This window comes from Macaca thibetana, chromosome 17, assembly GCF_024542745.1.
Source record: "Macaca thibetana thibetana isolate TM-01 chromosome 17, ASM2454274v1, whole genome shotgun sequence".
NCBI lineage: Eukaryota > Metazoa > Chordata > Mammalia > Primates > Cercopithecidae > Macaca > Macaca thibetana.
The window spans coordinates 12,840,211-12,860,654 of NC_065594.1; the positions used below are offsets into that span (position 1 = coordinate 12,840,211).

The following is a 20,444-nucleotide window of genomic DNA, read 5'->3' on the forward strand; positions in this document are numbered from 1 at the left end:
TGCCACATCTTCTGTCCCATCACTCCGTGTAAACAAATGCAAACCCATTGAGGTGTTTTGGGGGAAGTGTATAATCTTTATGGTTTGGTAAATGTTTAATCATTATAATATTTTTATCTATGTCACTGTCATTGCTGGCCAAAAATGCACATTCTAGGAAGATGCTGTGCTTGCATGGATTCACCCTCAGTTCTTAACTAATCTTCCTTGTGACATTTGTACTGTACCAGATGGCATTTATATCATAAAACAGAATATAAATAAATACACACACTACAAACTACAATTTGTTACAGTAATATTAACGAGCACACACAGCTGTACTTTATTGAGATAGCAGCTTTTTATGATACTGGGGAAATCAAGATGAAGGGATGCTTCAGAGTCTGCTCATAGAGAAAATACATTCCCTGGACAACTACGAAGAGGAGTTGGGATTTATTTATTTATTTATTGAGACGGAATCTCACTCTGTCACTCAGGCTGGAGTGCAGTGGGCTCACAGCAACCTTTGCCTCCCGGGTTCAAGCAATTCTGCTACCTCAGCCTCCTGAGGAGCTGGGACTATGCTGCTACGCCTGGCTAATTTTTTGTAGTTTAGTAGAGACAGGGTTTCACCGTGTTGCCCAGGCTGGTCCTGAACTCCTGAGTTCAGGCAATCTGCCTCCCTTGGCCTCCCAAAGCGCTAGAATTACAGATGTGAGCCAGCGTGCCCAACCAGGAGTCGGGATTTCATACATGCATCGAGAGAACTGCTGAGGCCAGCAGATATATGGGGGTTTTTCTCTTCGGAACCCTCTCATTTTAGCAGATCCACCAAAGTGACCATAACTACCCTCTCCCAATCCAGCCTTTGAAGAGAACTCATGTGCATCTCACAGCTTCCTCTGACAGCAACAGCGTATAGCCTGTCACACCATCACTTTGCAAGTGTCCAACTTTGAAAAGTTTTACATTTTAGTGAACCTTAATTAAACCATTTTATGAGCATAAAGGATCACAATTTTTAAATGATTATAATTTCAGTAACTAAAGAAATACAGATAGACAAAATGTCCTTTATATTAATCTCACTACACTCAGACACTTGCGATCTTGAAGTATTCTAATTAAACTTTCATTATCTTAGTGCTTAAAGGAGAAGTCCTATTCCTAATGCAGGCAGTTTGCATTTGTAAGTTCTGACAAGCTGCTTGGTACCAGACAGTCAAAAGTGATGAACAGTCTCGGCAGATTAAAATGTAAATTTGATTGAAGAAAACAACCTACAAAAATTTATGCTTCTGTATAATCTATGTGATTAAATGTTACTTGTTGCAAAGCTAATGTTTCTGACACTTTCAATTACAGCTTTTGGAAATTTTATTCCACATCATTTAATCTATTTTAAATAACTCTCCCTTTTAAGCTTTGCACATAGTGATGTATATTTAGCATCAACCTCCAATGCAAATTTGGAAATAATCCATGTCCAGTCTACAACAAAACTCAGTTTATATGGGGATAACAAGCTTTAAAAGCTAAACCTTCAATTCTTTTTCTTAAGAGTAAGGAAGTATTTAGTCTCAGCATGACTACTCTTGTCCTTTCTTAAAAAATGTTAAAAAACACATAACATAAAATTTTAGTAAAGCTGTGATAACTTTTATTGCCATTGTCATGTAACAGATATCCAGAACTTTCTCATCTTGTAAATGGGAAACTTTGTACCCATTGAATAACAACTCTCCATTTCTCTCTACCCTCAGCTCCTGGCAACCATCATTCCACCTTATGTTCTGATGAGTTTGAGGACCTTAGATACCTCATGTAAGTGGAATTATACAGTACTTATCTTTTTGTGAGTGGCTTATTTCATCTAAGATCATATCCTTAAGGTTCATTTATGTGGTAATGTGTGACAGGATATCTTTGTGAAGGCTGCATAATATTCTATTGTATGGATATACCACATTATCTTTATCCATTCATCTGTAGATAGACATGTGGGTTGCTTCTACCTCTGGGATGTTGTGAATAATGCTGCAATGGACACAGGTATACAGAAATCTCTTTGGGATCCTGCTTTCAGTTCCCTTGGATATATTCCCAGAAGTGAGACTGCTGGATCATATAATACTACTATATTTTACCTTTAGAGGAACCACTATAGTGTTTTCCATAGCAGCAGCAGCAGCAGCAGCAGCAGCATTTTACACTCCCACAAAGCTATTGCCATTTTTATGACAGATTATATTAGCTAAATATTGAATAATACTAGTAATTATTTTAAAATAAAATACTAATCGCACAAGATTGTTAGACAGCCGTAGAGCTGAGCTTCCAGTGCTTGCATTAGTTTGTAACAGTGAATTTAGTGTTGTGCTGTTTTGCCACTGTCCAAGTTTTGCTTCGTTTTGTTTTAATTTATGGATTTGAAGTGTCAGAACGCTGTTCTATCATAAGCCAATTGAAATGAAATTTCCATGTAATGCAAAGAAAATTATAAGCCTAGGAAGAAAATTGCCATTTCTAAATTATTTCCTCAGTCTGAGGAAAATTAGAAGTGAGTTTCTATGGTTCCGGTTGACTGATAATGCTCCACAAAGTGAGTCAGGCCTCCCTGTCAGCTGTGACCTCCTACCGAGATAAGAGGCTCCTTATGTTGACATTCAACCTAGGATGTGGCATTACATCTCATTATAGAACTTTACTTCTTGTTCTGGTTCCTATTTGAACCAGTGTTATAGGGTCACTCCTGTTGTAAAGGGTTCTGCAGTCTTCCTTGCTTTATGTGAAAAAACAATGCCCAACGCTCATTGAATTTGTGTGTGGGGTGTGTGTGTGTGTTTGTGTGTGTGTGTGTTGTCAATATGGGAACTTTATCATGGGTTTCAAGGTGGGAAAATGATTTTGTACACATAAAAGCATTTTAGCCTTTGATTAATCTGTAAATTCAATACCTATCAAAATTCAGCAAGGTTCCTATAGACAAAAACAAGCTTATTTTAAAATGTATATGGAAAGTCACAAATCCTGTAATAGATAAGAAGATTTTGAAAAAGAAGAATCAAGTTGGAGGAATCACTGCACCTGATTTTTTTACTATATAGCAGTTATCAAGATGGTATGGTATTGTCAGAAGGATAAATGCATAGATCAATGGGACAGAACAGAGAACCTAGAAATAAACCACGCACATATGCTCAACTGATTTTAAAAAGCACCTTGTGCCTTATATGAGCACAAAATCATATTTTTATTGATTTCAGTCTCTTGTGCCTCTGGGTTTTTGTTTGCAGTGTCATCTCTGCAAACTGCACATTTCTCCTCTCTTCAGAGAAGCCTTCGCTGACTCTTCCAGCCTGAAGTAGTATCTTCTACTTCTAAGCTTAGGAAGAAGCATTTCATATTTGGGTTTCTCATTCAAGCCAGGGGTCCATAATAGGAAATGAAGAGATTTTAGCATTCACAATGAAAGCAAGAGACTGTAGTAGAGGAAAAGCTAGGACTGCTGAGATTATTGTAGCCTGGTTTTCTCCACTGAGCTTCAAAACTTTTCTGAGAGTGGTCAATAGAATGGGTTGTAAGCTCATCGAGGCAAGAGCGGTTTCTGTTTCATTCAGTGCTACATGAGTTTGCCGTGTGAACTGAGTGCCTGTGCTGCCAGGCACTGAGCTACCTAGACACACACAATCTTTGAACCTCTGTATCCCTACCCTACCAGCTAGCAGAGAGCAGACCCTCAAATCCCACCCTCAAGAAGTATTTGTGGACAGATTGACTGAATGACTAGGCTGAGGCTGTAGAATCAGAGAAACAAATAAGAACCACGTAGCCGGGTGTGGTAGCTCACACCTGTAATCCCAGCACTTTGTGAGGTTGAGGTGGGTGGGTCACCTGAGGCCAGGAGTTCGAGACAAGCTTGGCCAACATGGTGAAACCCCATCTCTACTAAAAATACAAAAATTAGCTGGGTGTGGTGGCAGGTGCCTGTAGTCCCAGCTGCTCTGGAGGCTGAGGCAGGAGAATTGCTTGAATCCGGGAGGCAGAGGTTGCAGTGAGTGGAGATCACACCACTGCACTCTAGCCTGGGGGACAGAATAAGACCCGTAAACAAAACAAAACAAACAAACAAACAAACAAAAACCACGTGATAGAAACTGAACCCAAAAGAGAACCTACAATAGAATATTCTTCTTCACCTCATGTTTATCTAGACTAGTCTTCCAAACCCAACATTTATGTTTCAACTGACCTTCTATTTGATATAAAAAATGGGTCTCTGGCTACTAAACAGTTGCAGCCTGAGAGCTCAGGTCTCCAATACTGTGGCGTATGAATAAAGCAGAGTGAGCGCTCTTCTTTGTGATTTCCATGTGGCTTGACACATACTAGTCCCTGAACAGATTCCCCACTGAGTGAGGGTCACACCTTCACTAGATGGGGCAAATATACAGTGCACTGCAGCTAATTCTAAAATGCACAAATGCCTAGAGAATGCCAAAAGTGAAAAGCTACTGCCTCAGGGTACAGCAGAGAAAATTATAAACATTTGCAGCATCACAGCGCAGTGCCACGCCTGGCCGCCTGCCTGAAGTCCTCTGGTAACTGCATTCACATCTGAAAAGGATGTGAGGGTTAATTTCTTTAGAAACATTTTTTTTCGTAGAGCTCCTTGGTTGTCTCAATGGTAATTTATGTAGCAAAAATTGTAAAAACGTAAGTCATTGGTCAGCCATCATATAAAACTGTACTTTTGGTTACCAATAAAGAGATTGTGAATAAGCATGTTTGAATCCAAAAACAATTCTTAAAGTATTATTTTAGAGTCTATGTTTTGGTAGGATGGCCAGATAAAACACAGGATGTCTGGTTAAACTTGAATTTCAAATAATAAAAAATGTTTTACTGTAAGTATGTCCCTTTCAACATGTGGAACATACTTTATACTAAAATAGTATTTTTTTTTTCTGTGTTGAGAGCTGGAGGTAGAAAGGGGGAGGGCGCAGGGATCTTTTGGGGCAATGAAAATGTTCTAAATTTGTATTGTGGTGATTCTGTAACTGAAAATTTACCAGAAAAAAATTGAATTTTGCACTTCAAATGGGCGAACTGTATGATGTGCAAATTATATGTAAATAAAGCTTAGAAAATGCCCATGTTTTATTTTAGATGACCAAGGCTAATATATTTGTATTTGATGGAAAAGTTAAATATTTTTGGTGGTATTGTTATCAGCAAATCAGGTGATTAAAAATGAAGGAAATTTTAAAATGTTAGAGTAGTGTATAAACACAACATAGTTTAATATTTCTCTTACTAATCCCAGTATGCATATTTAATGATTATATTTTGCTATTAAAATAATTTCATCTGTAATAAAATCTTGCCAGATGTGATTCTCTGCATTTTTGTCAATGGGACAACCGGATTGCAGATATTGAGTAGTTCAAGGTCACACCACAACAGGAATGGGACCATCCCACCAGAAAGTTTCTGACCCCTAGCACAATGTTGTTCCAAAATACCATGTGCAATTAATGGAGAAAACAGTTATACTCATCCTTTTTCATCCATTAAAAGAATTTTGTACTATAATAAAAATGTGTAGATGGAAATAAAAGCACCAAGGTAAGATGATGTCAAAATGATTGTAGAAAGATCTTCTGTGATAGTCATCATGCCTTTCCTTCATTCAACAGTTATTTATTGCATGATCACATGTCACACACTGTGCCAGGAGATACAGTAGTGACAAACATGAGAGACACTGTTTTTACAGAGCTCCCAATAAGAGAAGAATTTCTAGAATTTTTTCTTTGTTGTCATTTGACCCATATTACTTCTTGTTTCTACACAGCTATTCATTGACTTACAAGATAGGGTAGAAGAGATTTAAAAAATTACAATAATAATTGACCTATTATCCTCTATGAGTCTCATCATCTGATAAAGATTTATTCTCAATTATATAAAAATCATCAGTTATTGTTGAATAAGAAACTCAATATAGGTAGACTCCTCCAATCTCTTGAATTTACATATATAGTTTTAATTGTACAATTGTAAAAGTTAATATCTTTTCAATGTATCTGATTTAAAATTACCCCAGAGCATTGTGGGATTAAAGGAGCACTGTGTCAAGGGTACACTGATTTTTATTCTATATAATTCAATGGAAGGAATCAGAAAACAACAGCTCCCCGCAGGGCCCCAAATGGTTAATTAACATTAGCTGAGTGACAGACTTGGGATCTCTGAGCTGATGTGGTATGAAGCTAAAAGATCTCCAGTAGCAACTGACAAAACAATCATTATAATTTGCCTCAATGAGACAAAGAAGAAATCAAACTCCTGAAGGAGCTGAAAATTTTCCCTAAGCAGACATTTACTATAATTATTATTTTTATTGCTACTCTTCATATTCCTAATAGTTAATACTGTTACCATGGAGTTTAAAATCAACTGGTGGCATTGATTGGCATGAAGATGAATGTTCCTAATAAAGAACACACACCAAAAGGGGTCTTCCCGTGATGATATCTGACAGGGGCAGAAATCATTGCTTTTAGGTTCTAATGAACTTGAAGTATTATGTTTTCAACTGCTCCATAAATTCAAATGCTTCCTAAATAATACATATTTTCTTTTAAAATGTGCTTACTTTCCCTTCTTTAATTTTTTATTTGAAATTAGTATTAATGTGTGATATTGAGTGTTGGTATCTTCCAAATAATGTTCAGGGTAGATTTTTCTTGTAGGAATCCAATATCATTTGATGAAAGTAATTTAGAAAGCTATCACACAAATTGCTACAATATCCCTTTCTTGGTATGATTTGAACGTAGTCCCATCATCTATGTTTACTGGCATTTAGGGCTTAGCTTTAATTACCATAACCTCCACCCAAGGCCTTTATGGATTAACCATTTACCATTATAGCTTTGATCTCAAAAGTTGATGACATGTAGGAAATTTGTATATACATTTATACCACACAGGCTGAGTTATAGGGTATGGGAGTGGATTGCTTGGCTCCTGAGCACAGCTACATCTGTGGTTTCTTGTTCTCTACTCTTTTGAAATGATACAACCTTATTCCTTTTCAAAAAAAGAGACTGAAAGAAAGCCAGCTGCTAGTCCTGATAATGCATGTAAAAACAAAGTGAGGAAGATGTATTTAGAATTTATGTTTTGTATAAACAGTGGAATTATCAGGGAAATGCAAATTAAAACCACAATGGCTACCAACTCACTCCTACAAGAAGGAGTAAAAAGTCAAAAAACAATAGCTGCTGGTGTGGATGTGATAAAAAGGGAACACTTTTACACTGCAGGTGGGAATGTAAATTAGTACAACTACTATGGATTCCTTAAAGAACTAAAGGTAGAACTATCATTCAATTCAGCAATCTCACTATTTGGTATCTAACCAAAGGAAAAGAAGTCATTATATGAAAAAGACACATGTGCATGCATGGTTATAGCAGCCCAATTTGCAATTGCAAAGATATGGAATCAGCCTAAATGCCCATTGACCAAAGAGTAGACAAAGAAAATGTGGTATATATACACCATGAAATACTACTCAGTCATAAAAAGGAACAAAATAATATGCCTTTTACAGCAACTTTGATAGAGCTGGAGGCCATTTATTCTAAGTGAAGTAACTCAGGAATAAAAAAACCAAATAGCGTATGTTCTCACTTATAAGTGGGAGCTAAGCTATCAGGATGCAAAGGCATAAGAATGATATAATGGACTTTGGGAACTCTGAGGGGAAGGATGGGAGGAAGGTGAGGGATAAAAGGCTACACATTGGGCACAGTTTACACTGCTTGGGTGATGGGTGCATCAAAATATCAGAAATCACTAAAGAACTTAGCCACGTAACCAAAAACCACATGTACCCCAAAACTAGTGAAATAAAAATAAAAATTAATTATTAAAAAAACCCAATGCTAATAATATCTGAGTGACAGACACCAGAGGGAGCAAGAGATTGAAAACTGATGAAAAATGAAACTGGCAAATCTCCCAAGTTAGGAATCTACAAGCACAGGTCCTGAAAAGTCACATACACAGAAACGGTTTAAGAGGCCCCTATAACTTCTAGCATGACTGATTGGTACAGGTCCTTCTCTGTACAAAGCCAGTCCATAAGGACTGGCAGAGGTGACCGTGTTTTTCAAATACACGATTACTTACACAGAGTTACAATAAATATGAAGAAATAAGAGATCAGCCTAGAAAAATGATGCATAAACAAAATGAGAATTTCTACACAGAAATAGAAAATGTAAAAAATAACCAAATAGAAATTTGGAGCTGAAGAATGTAATAACTGGTCTCAAAAAAAAAAAAAAAAGAAAAGAAATCACTAGATGAGTTCAAAAGCAGACCTGATCAAGCAGTAGAAAGAATCAGTGAACTTGAAGACTAGTCATTAGAAATTAACCAGTCAGAGGAGGAAAAAGAAACAAGGAATGAAAGAGTTAAGAAAGCCTAAGCACTTATGGGGTTTCTAACATACTCATTATGAGGGTCCTAGAAGGAGAACAGAGACAGAAAAGTACAGAAAGCTTATTTAAAGAAATAATGGCTGAAAACTCACCAAATCTGAGGAAGAAAATGTACATTTAGATTTAAAAAACCCAAATAACCTAAAACAGGATCACCTAAATGCCTAAATCCCTAAATCCAAAGGAATCCATACTTAGAGACATTATAATAAAATTGTCAAAAGTCAAGACAAAGAGAGAATTTGGAAGCAGCAAGAGAAAAGCAACTCGTTTCATAAAGTGAACCCCATAAGGCTATCAGTGGATTTCTCAGCAGAAACCATGCAACCCAGAAAGGAGTGGAATAATATATTCAAAGTGCTAAAAGAAAAAACACTACCAAACACTACCAAAATACTACATCTGCCAAAACTGTCTTTCAAAAGTAAAAAGAGACAAATACTTCCTCAGATAAACAAAAGCTGAGGGAGTTCATCATTTTTCGAGCAGTCTTACAAGAAATGCCAAAGGGAGATCATCAAGCTGAAATGAAAAGATGTTAAATAGGAAAGCAAAACATATGAAAGTATAAAGCTTATTCATAAAGGTAAATATATAGGCAAATACTGAGCACTGTAATACTGTAACAGTGGTGCCTAAGTGACTTTAAATTGTTGTACAGAAGTTAAAAGACAAAGCATATAAAACCATAAAAGTATGCTAATGGATACGCAATACAAAAACATGTAATTCATGACATCAATAACATAAGTGTGTGCAGAAGGAAGTAAAATTGTAGTTTCTGTATGCTATTGAAGTTGTTATCAGCTTAAAATAGTTTGTTATGCCTATATGATGTTTTATGAAAGTCCCATGGTAACCACAAAGAAAATACCTGTAGAAGATGCTCAAATGGAAATAAGAAAGAAATCCAATTAGCACTTAAAAAAAAAAAACAACAAAACACAAAAGAAGACAGCCAAGAGAAGAAGAGGGACGAAAAGGACAAGGCAGACACAAAAACATTTAAATTATTTTAATAAGTTTTTTGTATCAATGATTACTTTAAATGTAAACTAAACTTTCAGCTAAAAGACATATAGTAGCTGAATGGCTAGCATCATGGTCCAACTATATGCTGTTACAAGAGACCCACTTTAGATTGAAGGACACACATAAGCTAAAAGTAAAAGGATGCAAAGAGAAATTCCATGCAAATAGTAACCAAAGAGAGCAGATATGGCAATATTCGTATCAGACAAAATAGACTTTATCAGACAAAATAGACTTTAAGTTGTAAACTGTTACAAGAGAAAAGAAGATCATTACATAAGGATAACAGGGCCAATTCAGCAGGAGGACATAAAAATCATAAATATGTATGTATGTGCAATATCACAGCACTTTAATATACCAAGAAAATGTTGACAGAACTGAAGGGAGAAAAAGACAGCATCACAATAGTAGGAGATTTTAATATACCATTTTTAATAATATTACATTGAGAACAAAGATCAGTATGGAAACAGAGGTCTTGAATAAAGCTATAGACCAAATTAACCTAACAGATATTTCAGTCAATTGTAGTGGAATACACATTACCACAAGCACATGGAACATTCTCCAGGATATATCCCATGTAAGGTCATGAAACAAGTAAACAATTTTAAGAAGATTGACATAATAACAAGTATCTTGTCTGGACACAATAAAATGAAGTGAGAAATCAACTGCAGAAATAAAACTGGAAAATTCACAAGTATGTGGAAATTTATTTTTAAATGAGTCAAAGAAGAAACCAAAAGGAAATTTTTAAAAATATCTTGAGACAAAGAGAAACGCCTTTTTGTTCTAGTCACATCTTCAATTGACTGGATAAGGCCCACCCACATTGGGAAGGGTGGTCTCTTTTGCTTAGGCTACAGATTCACATGTTAATCTCATTCAGAAACACTGTCACAGACACACCCAGAATAACGCTTAGACAAATGTCTAGGTACCCCATGGCCCAGTCAAATTAACCATTACATCTGTCATATGCTACAACATGGATGAACCTTGATGACATTGTGCCAAGTGACATAAGGCAGTCACAGAAGGACAAATATTGCATGATTCCACTTACATGGTATATCCAAAGTAGTCAAATTCATCTCATATAGTTTGGATGTTTGTTTCCTCCAGATCTCATGTAGAAATGTGATTCCCAATGTTGGAGGTATGACCTGGTCCAAGGTGATTGGACCATTGGAGCAGATCCCTCATGAATGGTTTAGCTCTCCTTGGTGATAAGTGAGTTCTTGCTCAGTTCACACAAGATCTAAATGTTTAAAAGTCTGTAACCTGCCCTTTCCTCTTGCTCCTGTTGTTGCCATGTGACATGCTTGTTCCACATTTGCCTTTCACCATGAGTAAACGCTTCCCTGAGGCCTCCTCAGAAGTCAAGCAGATGCTGGTACCATGCTTGTACAGTCTGCAGAACAGTGAGCCAATTAAACCTCTTTTCTTTATAAATTACACAGTCGTAGGTATTTATAACAATGCAAGAACAGCCTAACACATCATCGAAGCAGAAAGTTGAATGTGATTGCTGGGGCTTTGGGGAAATGAGGACTTACGTAATGGGTATAAGGTAGCAGTTATGCAAGATGAAAAAGGTCTGAAGATTTATTCTACATCTTTGTGTTTATAGTTAACTAATGTCTTGCACATTTAACAATTTGTTGAGAGGGTAGATCTCACGTTTTGTGTTTTTTTAACCACAATAAAAAAGTGATATGAATTAGTTTTTTAGTAACTATTTACTCTTATAGATTATTAAAGGCCCACCTTATGTTAAATCATTAAAGTAAAGGCCATGAACCAACTTGTAAAATAATTTACAAAGTCTCTGTTTCCAAATAAGATTTCATTTTCAAGTTATAAGAGTTAGGACTTCAGCATATGTATTTTTTGAGTAGGGGCCACAATCTAACCATAACCTCAATTTGTCATTCATTCATTCATTGTAAAAATGTCATTAAAGCAACTGTTACGGACTGAATTGTGTCCCCTCCTAAATTCATAGGTTCAAGTCCAAATGCCCAATGTGACTATATTTGGAGACAGGGCTTTTAAGCAGGTAATAATGGTTAAGTGAGGTCATAGGTTGGGTCCTTAATACAATAGAGCTGGTGTACCTATAAGAAGAGGAAGAGATACAAGAGAGCCCTCTCTCCCCACGCATGCACAGAGAAAAGGCCACGTGAGGACACAGCAACAAGGCCCCATCTGCAAGCCTGGAAGTGAGGCCTCAGAAGAAAGCAATGCCACTGGCACCATGATCTTGGACTTGGAAACATGTGTCTGTGGTTTAAGCTACCCAGTCTGTGGTATTTTGTTTTGGCAGCTTTAGCCAACTAATACAACAACTTAACAATGAAAACACCATAGATATTTCTAGTACCTTTCACATATCCTATATCACTCTTCAAATAGGTGAAAGGATATAGAATAGGATGAAAGGGTAAAAGAGGAAGAACATTTGTAGCCTTTTAGTACCTGTGGCTGTTATGATTTCTTTACATTACCAGTGTTAGCAAATTCTCAATAAATATCTCAGATTAATTAGGCCTATAGATTTCCAGATACAAGTTATTAATAAGTAATTGTTTAGAGTATCCTTCAAATTAATTGCTAAATAAAGAAAAAATAGCAAAAGAAAAAAAATTTTATTTCTCATACCCAATATGACAGTAATTAAAAAGAGGTAAAAAGTGACAATTTGATAAGTTACTGATGAAGAATATCTATAACTCACACCTCGCTCACAATCTCTTAAGTTATAAACTAATGTTTAACATTGGTGTAATTATTTATGATAGGACTGGTATCCCAAATTCTAATGTAAACATCCTCTTAGGATTTCTAGGTCCAAACTGTTGCCGGATCTGTTTCCCTTCACCGGTAGTATGGATATTGGTTTGGCAGCATGGTAGACAGAATCCTATGTTCTCTTTAGAGACTTAGAGACCTTCAGAAAGACCCCCCACCCCGCCCCAACCCACCACTGTAAGCTTGGAAGGAGGCCATGTGCCAGGATATGTGGACAGCCCCTAGAAACTGAGAATGACCCCTAGTCGACAGCCAGCAAGGCACTAGGGACCTGAGTTCTACAAATGCAATGGACTGGATTCTGCCAATAACCTGGAAGAACTTGAAAGAAATGCAGTCCTGCTAATGCCTCGATTTTGGCCTTAAGCTACTGGGAGCAGAGAACCACCTGAACTACCTGAACCATGCTATAATAAGAGTTCATATCTACACGTCTATGAAATAATAAATATGTCATCTTAAGATGCTCTATTTGTGATAATTTGTGACAGCAACTATAGAAAACTAATAAAATGAAAACAGGCAGTGATGGATATTGAACATTCCTTCAATGCTACAGGACAATTGTTTTTTACCATTGGATATTTAGCAATATATATTACTGCAAATTGTATATTTAGTTTTCTAATATTCACAAATCAGGGAGATGACAAGAAGAGAAAAAGTAAAAAATCAGCAACATAATAGGAAAGGGAACTCTTTTGCTTTTTGAAAATTAACATTAATAAAATGAAAGGGCAAACTGCATATTGGGAGATAATAGGCACAACACATTTGTCTCACAAAGGACTATATCTACAATATGTAAAGAATTCTCACAATTCAATAAAAAGAATCAACCCAATTAAAATGCACAAAACATTTGACTAGACTCTTCACAAAGGAAGATATATGAATGGTCAATAAGCATAAAAATGCTTAGTCATCAGGGAAATGAAAATGCAAATCACAGTGCATTACCACAACACACCAAATCAAATGGCTGTGCATGTGTATACATATATTTAAATATGTATATGTATAGAATGCCAAATGTTGGTAAAGATAAGAGCATCTGGAACACTCATAAATTGTTGGTGAGAATGCAGAATGGTTTGGCCACTTTGGAAAACTATTTGGAAGTCTCTTACAAAGTTTAATATACCCTTAACCTTACAACCCAGCAATTTCTCAGATATTTACTCCAGAAAAGTGAAAACAAATGGCCTGTACTGGAATATTAATAACATATTTATTCATATTAGCAAATAATAGGAAGCAATCCAAGTGTCCATCAAGAAGCAAGTGGATAAATTGTGGTACATCTATACAATGGTATATTTCTCAGTGAACAAAGGCAACACTGATAAATCTCCACGTATCATGCTAAGAGGAAAAAAGGACCACATACTATATTATTCAATTTATATGAATCTCTAGGAATGAAAAATTTATAGTAATAGAAAGTAGATCAATATTCTCGGAATGGAGGATAGAGGAATAGAAATGGAATGGGAAGAAGCACAAGAAAACCCTTAAGGTGATGGCAATAGTTGATATCTTCATTGTATGGCATGTATATAGATGTATACATTTGTCAGCACTGAGTGATTTGTACACATTTTATAGCATGTAAATTATAGCTCAGTGTTTGATTTTACAAAAGAAAGAAGAAAAGGGGCTGGCTGTGTTGGCTCATACCTGTAATCCCAGCACTGTGGGAGGCCGAGGCAGGCGGATCCCCTGAGGTCAGGAGTTCAAAACCAGCCTAGCCAACATGATGAAACCCATCTCTACTAAAAATAAAAAGAAAATTAGCTGGATGTGGTGGCACACACCTGTAGTCTCAGCTACCCGGGAGGCTGAGACTGGAGAATCACTTGAACCTGGGAGGTGGAAGTTGCAGTGAGCCGAGATCGCGCCACTGCACTCCAGCCTGGGTGACAGGGTGAGACTCTGCAAAAACAGCAACAACAAAACAAACAAAACAAAACAAAACAAACAGAAAGAAGAAAGGGAACTAATAAATACTAGTAATGATGACCATTGGTTTGGACTTCAAGAGAAACTTGATCTCCAACACAAAATAAAAACTTGACCATAACTTCAAGGTAGGTATTCTGCTGAATTGATTTATCCACGCAACCTTTTTACAGCATGGAGAGACTAAGTAATCAATTGGAATGCCTCTCTACTAAATGCCTCTCTGCCCTGCTTCTGTACTAAAAATCCGGCCCTGTTCCAAATCTTCTCATGACTGCCAGGCTTTTCTAGATCCACCCCTTCAAACCTCAGGAACCGCAAAATACTTGGTCACATGAGAAACCGTGTACAGGTTGTGGGTAAGAAAAAGGGAGCAATGGTGGGTTGGAGAAAGCATTCTGTAGAGTTTCAGTTTCAGCCTTTCCTTCCAGTTATTTGCTGCTGAGATGTCTCTCTCGCAGCCAGAATTGATGGGAGAAAATTGCATCTGGGTAGAGGAACACGGACCTGAGTCTGGAATAATACCATTTGGTTTCTGGCCATATAAATAAGGTGAAGTCAGGTCGCTGATGAATCATCAGCTCAGAAATAAATGTTCTGGCTTCAAGTCTTGTCCTGAAGCCACTTGACATAGTTCCTTCTTCCTTTAGACTGCTTATGCTTAATGCGACAGTAGATGAATTTTTCTTCCCTAATAACGTGAACCATTTTAGCAGTATTAAAAGTGTCTTTTCATCCTTCAATTTCAGTTCAAACATCATCCTCTTAGGGTGGGCTTCTGTACCTACTTTAGCTAAAGCAGTCATCTCTCACCCTCCACTCATATCACACTCAATCACAGTATCTTACATTATCATCTTCATTGCACTCATCAGTATCTGAAATTATCCTGCTGCATATTTATTGTCTGTATTGTCCTACTAGAATGACATCTCCATGAAAAAGGGAACTTGTCTGTCTGTTCATAGTATCCTGAAAACAGTACTTAGCTCAAGTGGGTAATCAAGGACTATTTTGGAATGAATTTAACTAAACAATATAGGAATACATTTTTTTAAAAAAAGGTCAAACCTACATTTAAATCTTTCAAATATTTCAAACATCTCTATTCACATTCTTTTTTCTTCGATGGAGTTTTGCTCTTCTTGCCCAGGCTGAAGTGCAATGGCGCAATCTTGGCTCACCGACACCTCCGCCTCACGGGTTCAAGCAATTCTCCTGCCTCAGCCTCCCGAGTAGCTGGGATTACAGGCATGCGCCACCATGCCCGGCTAATTTTTTGTATTTTTAGTGGAGACGAGGTTTCTCCATGGTGGTCAGGCTGGTCTAAAACTCCCCACCTTAGGTGATCCGCCCACCTTGGCCTCCCAAAGTGCTGGGATCATAGGTGTGAGCCACCACACCTGGCCTCTATTCACATTCTTAAACAGTCATAATTTATTTATTTATTTAGTTAGTTAGTTAGTTATTTTTCTGAGAAAGGGTCTGGCTCTTTCACTCAGGCTGGAATTCAGTGCCATAATCTTGGTTCACTGAAACCTCTGCCTCCAAGGCTCAAGCCATCCTCTCACCTCAGCTTCCCTAGTAGCTGGGACCACAGGCACACACCACCATGGCTGGCTAATTTTTGTATTTTTTGTAGGGACAAGGTCTCACTATCTTACTTAGGCTGGTCTCAAACTCCTAAGTTCAGGCAATCCTTCCACCTCGGCCTCCCAAAGTGTTGGGATTATAGGCGTGAGCCACTGCGGCTGGCAATATTTGCTTACAATATAAAATTGTGTTGCATATTATTGTAAGCTACCAATGAGAGCGCTATAGACAAAAGTTACTAACATGCAAATTGCTTTCTTTAAACTTTAATTTCTTTCTTTTTTTTTTTTTTTTTTTTTGAGACAGAGTCTTGCTCTGTCACCCAGGCTGGAGTGCAGTGGCCGGATCTCAGCTCACTGCAAGCTCCACCTCCCGGGTTCACGCCATTCTCCTGCCTCAGCCTCCCAAGTAGCTGGGACTACAGACGCCCGCCACCTCGCCCGGCTAGTTTTTTTGTATTTTTAGTAGAGACGGGGTTTCACCGTGTTAGCCAGGATGGTCTCGATCTCCTGACCTCGTGATCCACCCGTCTCGGCCTCCCAAAGTGCTGGGATTACAGGCTTGAGCCACCGTGCCCGGCTAAACTTTAATTTCTTTCAAAAGAATTTTTAAATTCTTAATGTAAGATCAGAGTTTAGTCTTACTGATGTGTTTAACATTATTTAGCTATCTAGCAGATACACACATTTCCTTTATGGAGACATCAAAGAACTTCAGATAATTTTTAGTCCCTTTTTATGGTTTAGAGATTCTTCTTTCAAAACTGTAAATAAAAGTTAACTGAAAATGTGGGAAATTTCAGGATGAAGTCACCTGGTGAATAAAGTTGTAACGAAGAGAGGAAAAGTGGGCAACCAAACTAGGCAACGTTTTGTCTTTCTTTGATTTATTGCTGTAAGAGAAAGAAAAGTGTGATGATGATTCGACAATTCTAAAAATCTTCATCCATTTTAAACTATTTAATGAAAAAAAATTTTTAAGTAGAAAAATGCAACATATAGAAAAAAATACAAAAAGAGGTCTCTCCATCAGAGACACTTTAGAAAGAACTCTGGATAGAACACCCCAAAAGCACTCATCTGAATAGAGCTTTGCTACTTCTCTTAGGTTCACAGCTAGATCAATGAATTCAAGTTCCAGTCTCATTGTCCCTGGCCTCCTGGGCAGCACAAAAACTTGGTTTTAGTAACTACTTCCTTTGGAAATAATAACAAGTAAAACTTGTTGTGAAGGATTACATTATGTCCCTCCGACCCCCCAAATTATGTCCGTGTCCTAACCCCTGGTACTTGTGAATGTGACCTTGTTTGGAAATAGGGTCTTTGCCGATATAATCAAGTCAAGGATCCCAAGACGAGACGATCCTGGATTTTGACTAGGGCCTAAATCCAATGACTAGCATCCTTGTAAGAGAAATGGGTGGGAGATTTGATGCAGAGACACAGAGGAGAAGACTGAGTGGGAGACATGTGAAGACAGAGGCTGAGATGGCAGTGATGCCTTTACACACCAGGGAATTCTGCATTGCCAGCAAGCACGGGAAACTAGGAGAGAGGCATTGAATAGATTCTTCCTCCGAGCCTCCAGAAAAAGCAGCCCGGTAGACACCTTGATTTCAGACTTCTGGCCTCCAGAAAAGCCGTGAGAGAATACCTTTCTGTTGTTTTACACCACCAAGTTTGTGGTCGTTTGTTATGGCAGTCCAAATACAGTTGTATATTGTTACAAATAGGCTTTCTTTTGTGGTATGGAAAAGTTTGCAGAAAAAGACGTCTTGTTACTTTGCAGACCACTGTGGGGCACTATAATCTGTATCTTTGGGAAGTAGGCTTTGAATGATCTTAATGAAAGGTTCTGTAGGCTTTGCCGCAATAGAGCTTTTATTTCAGGGAACAACAGTGATAACTCGAGACTCAGGAAAAAAAATTTTTGAGCTAGTTTGGGGCCCGTGGAAAATCTACTTTCCCAGTTAATAACATATAATATTCTCAGGGAAAAGAAGTTATCATTTAGTAACCATTTCCTTTGGAAGTAAAAGTAAATTTTCTTTGAAATGATTGCTTGGCATAGCTGTTCTTTGTTCAGTGGTGCTGCAATATTTTGATTTTAATGTGCCACATGAAAATTAAACTTCAAATGACCAATATAATAACAGAAAGCAGGGCCAGGCAGAGTGATATGTGCCTGTAGTTCCCAGCTGCGTGGGGGGATTGCTTGAGCCCAGGAGTTCAAGACCAGCGTGGACAACAGAGTGAGAATGTCTCTTTAAAAAAAAAAAGTGAAAGTAGAAGAGAAGGGAGGTTGATAGTCCATTTTCTTCAGTGTTTACAACATCCACTAAGGGCTTAGGCTCTATATTAAATTTACCATACACAAAGTAAACATTTAGAAGCTATTCTATTTAAAACGCATTTGATCTTTCAGAGCTCAGTACATAACTTTACTATTACTCACTCATTTAAACAAGAAATTTTAGAAACATTCCTGACAGTTACTTCTCTTCACCGCCATATGTAACAATTCTGCAACTCTCATTTAAATATCTCTTCTTAGTTCCACTGTCTTAGAAAAGGCTCATGCCATCTCATGACCAGACATTGTAAATGCTCTCCCAGCTTTATCATCTGTTTGTTCCAATTCATCCTCCATCCATAAGACTTCTAGGTTATATTTTTTCTAAAACAAATCACATCATCTGAATACAATAGTACAAAAGATCTTTTGTCCTGGCACCTGCCTAGTTTTCCAGTCAATTCTAACAACTCTCCCAACCCTCATGCTGTGCCTGTTTGGGCAGATGTGCACAGTTGCCTACTGAACATCTCATCTTTCCTTTTTTCTTATTCTTAGAACTCCAATTTACTTCGGGACATCATCATTCCTACCATTATGTTTATGGCCTTACTGTGAGAGTTTTACATATATGTATATCATTTAGGACCCACCTCAAATGGTACTACTTTATAGATACATTTCATGACTTCTCTCCTGGTGCTTCTACCAGTAGGGGGTAACACCTAAAATGAATATTTACAACTCAGGTTCATTCTGTGAAAAATGCTGCTTCATTCATAGGACTGTCCGGAATCTAAACCTTACCTGAAATCGTGCGTGGGTCCACCTGACTTAGGTACTCTCCCCTTAGAAAAGTATGAAAATATTTAACTCATAATCTATTATGTCAAAGAAAGAAAATAATATTTAAAAGAAGTGCTTTTATACCAAGAAATGAATAATATATATAATTATAGTTAGTTGTATATATATACACACATATCTGTACATACAGCCTGTGTAGTTTGTTTATGTACATAAATGAAAGATATAAACATGCACACAAAGTGGGAATTCTATATAGATAGAACAATAATCCTGAACTAACATGAATCTCTCTTAACCTAGGACAATATCTCTCAAACTTTAATGTTTGTGAAAATCATCTGGGGATATTGTTAAAACGCAGACCAGGAAGCTGGGGTGGGACCTGAGATTCTGAATTTCTAACAAGCTCCCAGATGTTGCCAGATACCACACTTTGAGTAGCAAGGATGTAGTGAAGCTTTAAGCTAATGAAATCTAAGATAAATGTCTGTATCTCAATACAGGTGTGAGTCCTCTGCTATCTCATTTTTGGTTCTCTGCTGTCTTCTCCACTGAGAATCCACCTTGCAGAGTGAACTCTTCAAAGAAAAGGACCACATTTTCTCCATCATTGGGCCCATCATGCAGCATCTAGTGCAATGCCTGGAACTTAGCAGTCATTCCTCACACTGTCTACCACTATGATAAAAAGTTACATGAGTTAAGTACCACATGGGCTACATAGACATTTCCTAAGAAGCCAAGAAGGAAAGGAGCTTGCCAAAGGGGGAAAGTTTTATGAAAGAGGATGTCTGGCCGGGCGCGGTGGCTCAAGCCTGTAATCCCAGCACTTTGGGAGGCCGAGGCGGGCGGATCACAAGGTCAGGAGATCGAGACCACAGTGAAACCCCGTCTCTACTAAAAATACAAAAAATTAGCCGGGCGCGGTGGCGGGCGCCTGTAGTCCCAGCTACTCAGGAGGCTGAGGCAGGAGAATGGCGGGAACCCGGGAGGCGGAGCTTGCAGTGAGCCGAGATCGCGCCACTGCACTCCAGCCTGGGCAACAGCGTGAGACTCCGTCTCAAAAAAAAAAAAAAAAAAAAAAAAAAAAAAAAAAAAAAGAAAGAGGATGTCTTTGCACTGTTCCATAATGGATAGATGGGATTTTGCACAGCAGACATTGGGAAGATGTCATTGAAGTCAGAGGAATAGAAAATTCAAAACATGCTCAGAGAGCAGTAAGAATTGAGATAGGAGGAGCAATTAAAAGTATTGACATAATTTATGTACATAAGAAAAAGATTTGAACTAGCGTGGAAAAGGAAAAGAGGCAGTAGATGTAAGAAAACAAAACTCATCATGTACATCAGGCCAGCACTGGTAGGTAGAAAAGGTGAGGAAGTCTGCTCAAAGGAAGAAGAGTTATTTGTGGGAATATAGTCTCCTATGAAG

At 37.7% G+C, this 20,444-nt stretch overlaps 1 protein-coding gene across 1 annotated transcript in view; it reads left to right on the forward strand.

Moving 5' to 3' along the window:
• The first annotated feature begins 1,767 nt into the window (after positions 1–1,767).
• RFC3 (replication factor C subunit 3) overlaps positions 1,768–20,444 on the forward strand; it is a 666,103-nt gene continuing 647,426 nt past the window's right edge. Inside the window, exon 1 of the mRNA XM_050766088.1 lies at positions 1,768–1,809. The gene's annotated coding sequence lies outside the window, so the exon portion shown is untranslated. The remainder of the gene's footprint in view (positions 1,810–20,444) is intronic.